A 6,741-nucleotide genomic window follows, 5' to 3' on the forward strand; every position below is an offset into this window, starting at 1 on the left:
TTGTGTTACCATTGATTTCCACTTTTATAGCTGTTAGCATTTGCCTCGTGTACTGAGGTGGTCCTATGTTGGGTGCATAAACATTTACAATTGTTATATCTTCTTATTGGATTGATCATTATGTAGTGCCTTCTTTGTCTCTTGTAATAGTCTTTATTTTAAAGTCTATTTTTTCTGATATGAGAATTGCTACTCCAGCTTTCTTCTGATTTTCATTTTCATGGGATATCTTTTTCTATCCCCTCACTTTCAGTCTGTATGTGTTCCTAGGTCTGAAGTTGGTTTCTTGTAGACAGCGTATATATGGGTCTTGTTTTTGTATCCATTCAGCCAGTCTATGTCTTTTTGTTGAGCATTTAATCCATTTACATTTAAAGTAATTATTGATATGTATGTTCCTATTATCATTTTCTTTACTGTTTTGGGTTTGTTTTTGTAGGTCTTTTCCTTCTGTTGTGTTTCCTGCCTAGAGAAGTTCCTTTGGCATTTGTTGTAAAGCTGGTTTGGTCATGCTGAATTCTCTTAACTTTTGCTTGTCTGTAAAGGTTTTAATTTCTCCATTGAATCTGAATGCGATTCTTGCCGGGTAGAATAATCTTGGCTGTATGTTTTTCCCTTTCATCACTTGAAATATGTCCTGCCACTCCCTTCTGGCTTGCAGTATTTCTGCTGAAAGATCAGCTGTTAATATTATGGGAATTTAAGATGAGTTATTAAATAGTCCTAAAATGAGTTTATTTCTCATAAAAGCACTAAAATATTAGTTCAGATGTTGTCCCAAGAGAAAGAGTAAATGAATGTGGGTGTTCACTATTGCTCATTTGGAGATCAGTTTATTTATAATGAAAAGGAATCACCTCCATTTCTAAAAGTTTTTATAAAAACACCTATATTTAAAACCATAGTGTCATTTAGACTTCTAAGATGGAACTATGAATTCCTGTTTGAATCAATTACTGTCTCAATTAATGCCAATTCACAAATGCTGTATTAACTAGTTTTTTGAAACATGTAGCTGCTTTTATAATTAATACAATGCTCTTAGTTTAAAATGAGTTTATTGCATCTGATATTTGTTCTCATGAATAAGGAAAATAAGAATCCTATTACCCAAGAATCACAGAAATATTTTACACTAAAAAATACTTTTAAAATACAGAGGCACTATCCAATTCTTATATGCCTTAACTCTTGTTTTTCTCTGCACTCTATATTAATGTTGACAAATCCTTTTTACCATTATGAATGAAAAAGCACCATAATGGAGCCACTGATAAATGGAAATATGCATTTAAATTCAAATCTCCCTTGCTTTTCTGTTAAAGACTTGCCACTAAAATAAAATGAGTGGCATTTCTCTAATCCAGAGAAAATTAAATTATTGGACAGAATTTAAATTTATTTGAGTGTTTTTTCCTCTTTGGTTTTCCTCAATTTGTCTATGTATTTCTTCTATTTTGGAAACTGGTATAAGACATCTAATTAATGACCATAGCTAAATTCTTTTTGCATTCTTTTAATATACAGACACTGTAGTAAATGTTTTGCATACTTTATGACACGAAATCTTCCATGAAGTTGCTTATATTCTTATCTTCATTTTAAGAAAGAGAAAACTGGCTTTTTCGCAACGGGTTTGCCGCCAGGATACAGGTGTCGTGAAAACCACCACTAAACCTAAGCAAAAATGGGAAAGGAGAAGACGCACATCAACATCGTTGTCATTGGACACGTAGATTCGGGGAAGTCCACCACTACTGGCCATCTGATCTACAAATGTGGTGGGATCGACAAGAGAACCATTGAAAAGTTCGAGAAGGAGGCTGCTGAGATGGGGAAGGGCTCCTTTAAGTATGCCTGGGTCTTGGACAAACTGAAAGCTGAACGTGAGCGTGGTATCACCATTGATATATCCCTATGGAAATTCGAGACCAGCAAGTACTATGTAACCATCATTGATGCCCCAGGACACAGAGACTTCATCAAAAACATGATTACAGGCACATCCCAGGCTGACTGTGCTGTCCTGATTGTTGCTGCTGGTGTTGGTGAATTTGAAGCAGGTATTTCCAAGAATGGGCAGACCCGTGAGCATGCCCTTCTGGCCTACACTCTGGGTGTGAAACAACTAATTGTTGGAGTTAACAAAATGGATTCCACCGAGCCACCATACAGCCAGAAGAGATACGAGGAAATTGTAAAGGAAGTCAGCACCTACATTAAGAAAATTGGCTACAACCCCGACACGGTAGCATTTGTGCCAATTTCTGGCTGGAATGGTGACAACATGCTGGAGCCAAGTGCTAACATGCCGTGGTTCAAGGGATGGAAAGTCACCCGTAAAGATGGCAATGCCAGTGGAACCACACTGCTTGAAGCTCTGGATTGCATCCTGCCACCAACTCGCCCAACTGACAAACCCTTGCATTTGCCCCTTCAGGACGTCTACAAAATTGGTGGTATTGGCACTGTCCCTGTGGGTCGAGTGGAGACTGGTGTTCTCAAACCTGGCATGGTGGTCACCTTTGCTCCAGTCAATGTGACGACTGAAGTGAAGTCTGTTGAAATGCACCATGAAGCTTTGAGTGAAGCCCTTCCTGGGGACAATGTGGGCTTCAATGTCAAGAACGTGTCTGTCAAAGATGTTCATCGTGGCAATGTAGCTGGTGACAGCAAAAATGACCCACCGATGGAAGCAGCTGGCTTCACAGCTCAGGTGATTATCTTGAACCATCCAGGCCAAATCAGTGCTGGCTATGCACCTGTGCTGGATTGTCACACAGGTCACATTGCCTGCAAGTTTGCTGAGCTGAAGGAGAAGATTGATCGTCGTTCTGGGAAAAAGCTGGAAGATGGCCCCAAATTCTTGAAATCTGGTGATGCAGCCATCGTTGATATGGTTCCTGGCAAACCCATGTGTGTTGAGAGCTTCTCTGACTATCCTCCTCTGGGCCGCTTTGCTGTTCGTGACATGAGACAGACGGTTGCTGTGGGTGTCATCAAAGCAGTGGACAAGAAGGTAGCTGGAGCTGGCAAGGTCACCAAGTCTGTCCAGAAAGCTCAGAGGGCTAAATGAATATTATCCCCAATACCTGCCACCCCGGTCTTAATCAGTGGTGGAAGAACGTTCTCAGAACTCTTTGTCTCAATTGGCCATTTAAGTTTAATAGCAAAAGACTGGTTAATAATAACAATGCATCGTAAAACCTTCAGAAGGAAAGGAGAATGTGTTGTGGACCATTTGTTTTGTGTGTGGCAGTTTTAAGTTATTAGTTTTTAAAATCAGTACTTTTTAATGGAAACAACTTGACCAAAAATCTGTCACAGAATTTGAGACCCATTAAAAAAGTTTAATGAGAAGCCTGTGTTTTCTTTTGGTCAACACTGTAACTTCCTATAGTACTAACTACTTAGGTAAGAGTTGTCCATAATCTATTTCTGGTATTAAGTCTGCTGAAAAAATGAATTTTATATTTATGGGTTGGAGCTTCAGGTTTCTTACCCTTGTGTAAGGAGAATTCACCTGTTGAAGTACGTCATAGAAACGCGTTGGTACGACACAGGACAGATAAGCAAAGTAACTGTTACGTAAGCTAGTTTGTAAGAAGGTCAAATTCTATAATATGAAAGCTCATGTTGCATATAAAATTTTGTATGGTTACATAAGTATTGAGTAAATGAGTTACATCAAACTTAAGTTCCCAGTTATGGGAAAGTGCATTCACATTTACAATATTCAAGTAATTAACCTAAAATGTGAAGACTAAGTAGTATTGAGCACTGCCCTGCTAGAGTTATTGTATCCAGGTTGTAGGAAAAAATAAAAGATGTTGGAAGCTAAAAAAAAAAAAAAAAAGAGAAAACTGAGGTTTGGAAGGAAAAATATTTGACTTTTACTACCTGACTCAAAAGTCATGATCTAGCACTCAGTTAGGCAATCTGATACCACAAGCCAAAATGTAGATAACTCAAATTGTGAGGGATTAATGTACAATTCTATACAAAGTTTTTTTTTTAATATATTGGAATTTTTTTATTGTTGCTTTTACAGAAAACACTATGAATTCCTGGTGTGACACTGACTCAGAAATTTGGTAGTGACAGTCTTGATGTTTTGTTCCTTTTCTTCTATTCTTTACTTTACTAAGGGCCTACTGACTCATATACTTCTGAAAGGAGGCTTAGAGAGCTTTTATATTAAATCAATACACAAAACATCTCTAGGAAATAATCTTATCACAGTTGGCTGTAATTTAACAAGCCCTGATCATACAGGACTTTAAATGATATATTAAGCCAAACACTTCCATCTGGATAAAGCATAAGTAAAAGCATATTATATTTTAAAAATATGTGCTTTTCCATATTGGTAAATGAAATGGTGTGAAAATTAATTTATTCTTAATTTTGGCTTCCATGTTTTGGTTTCTTATTGTGTTCAACCACTAGGAGTTTTTCTTATTTAAGGAACTTCATATCAATTTTTATTTCAGGTAAAATGTTTACAGGAATATACTGCTTTTATTTCAGAAAGTTTTTCAATATTTTAGCACCCCTAGTGAAATTTTTTTATGTTTTATTTGTATTTTTATCTAATTTTTTTCTAAATTTCACACATATTTGTTTCTCATTTTGAAAAACTTCAAACATATATAAAAGTAAACAAGACTATAATGAACCCATATTTACCTATCACTTAGCCTCACCGATTATTAACACATGGTCAATATCGATCATCCATAATTTTTAGTATCTTTAAAAGAGAAGAATTGAAAATATAATACTATTATCACACATAATTTTTAATACTTAATTCTTTACTCTCACTTCAGTTTCCTAATGTCTTTCATCTTTTTTGCAAATATCAGGTTAAGCTTCAAACTGTTTGTGGGCACTTCTTCCTGGCATGTTTTCATTTCTAGATTTTATTGGAAAATGTTTTCCTGAAATTCTAAGATGGTGAGGTATGAGGACAGTTTTTCAGACTTCATAGTGCTATAGCTCTTTCATCTCTTTGGTTTCAACTCTTAGCAGTGTTTCCTTGCTGTGAGGTTTTGTCCTGGGTGGATGTTTTGGTTTATTAGTTTAAAGAATTTACAGACTCAGCATTCACCTTTTCAGTACTTACCATGAATCCATGAACAGGAGTGCAAAATTCCCTCCCACTTTCACTCCCTGTTGACTCATCACTTTCCCTGACACAATTTCTAGAATGTATTTGTTGGCAATTTGTTGGTTCCCCTCTTCTCAGATTTGTCAGATGCCCTTTGTTTCCATCCTTTTCTCTCATACAGATTCTAATATCCTGTGGGCTTGAAGCTATGTTTTTTCCCTATATGCTTATATTTATGGATTCCTAAATAGTTACATATGTCACTATGGTAAAAGTCATTGTATATTTTTGGTTTTGTTAGTCTTGCTGTCCTGCCACTACCTTCCACCAATTCCTTATTTCACACGTACTCTTGAATTGTAGTTTAGTTGAACATAAAATTTAGATGGTTGGGTCTTTATTTGGTTTGTTTCTTTGGTCTTCAGATTTTGAAGATATTATTGCATTGTCTTCTGATGCTTATTGCTTATTGGTGCTTATTGCTGTCAGTGAGAAAAGTATTAACTCTTTGTTGTTATAATTGTATTTGTCCAATAATTAACAATGAGATTAAAAAGAGACACAAAAACTATTGGCTGTTTTTTCATATCACAGGTAGTTTCATTCAACACTTTAATGTACTGTTTATTTAAATTTTCACGTATTTACGTTTTCTTTTTTGTTGAAAAAATAATTTATATTTTCTTCAGATATGACATTTCTGGTAATAAATTTGGTGTATACCAGGAAGAATTATATGATGGATTCACAAAGCTTGGACTTAGAAGTCGGGAGGTACATTTTTGTCTCTGCCATTAATTAATTAGATCATTTTGGAATATTTCACTTAAATATTTCTTCTTAGGATATTATATCTTTTATGAGGACTAATAATTTACTGTTCCTGCCTTATAGGGAGTTTGGAAATACAAAATTAAATTTTAAATATGTACAGAGAAGAAAATTACTCTATCAATATAAGCATTATTTGACCATTATTGTTTTTTGTAATAATATTACAAAATAGTATTTTTATAGGACAAAATTGTATGATGCTTACCTGAAGATAAATGTCATAGCTGTAATTATATGTACATATGGATATACACACATATAAAATACTAATATGTAATACAGCTTTTTTAGTATCAGATAATTCTTAGGAGAAAAAATGGCATGTTTTGATTGGCCACTATTTGAAATTAATATGTCTCCAACTATGTTATGTATTCATACATATATAGGAAAAATACATAGAAAAAATAGCATAGAGAGTAATTCTACAGAATAAAAGACATTATTGCTTAGAGGAATAGAATACGAACAATATACAATATTGTTTAGCTTATTACAGCAGAAGTTAACATAAAAATAAAAGTATCATGATACTTATATTACAAATGTTATATTTTCAGAGTCATATTCTTGAGGGACTCATTAAACAACCAATCACGTTTCTGTTAAAATGCAAGATGTTATGTTTTATTTAAAATTGCTTTGGGAACAATCATTGAAAGTTTCACTAAAATGAGAAATATTTTTGAACATATTCCTTTCATTTCTTATCAATTGAAGAATTTATTCACAGTGTTAAGCCGGGAAAGGATATGACAACTTCTTTTTTATGCATTTTATAGTGATACATATCA

General features: G+C 34.5%; 1 pseudogene; it reads left to right on the forward strand.

Annotated features, from left to right (window-relative positions):
* The first annotated feature begins 1,621 nt into the window (after positions 1-1,621).
* LOC137224878 (elongation factor 1-alpha 1 pseudogene) lies at positions 1,622-3,360 on the forward strand (annotated as a pseudogene).
* Positions 3,361-6,741: the final 3,381 nt, after the last annotated feature.

The sequence above is a fragment of the Pseudorca crassidens genome, chromosome 5 (genome assembly GCF_039906515.1).
Source record: "Pseudorca crassidens isolate mPseCra1 chromosome 5, mPseCra1.hap1, whole genome shotgun sequence".
Classification (NCBI taxonomy): Eukaryota; Metazoa; Chordata; class Mammalia; order Artiodactyla; family Delphinidae; genus Pseudorca; species Pseudorca crassidens.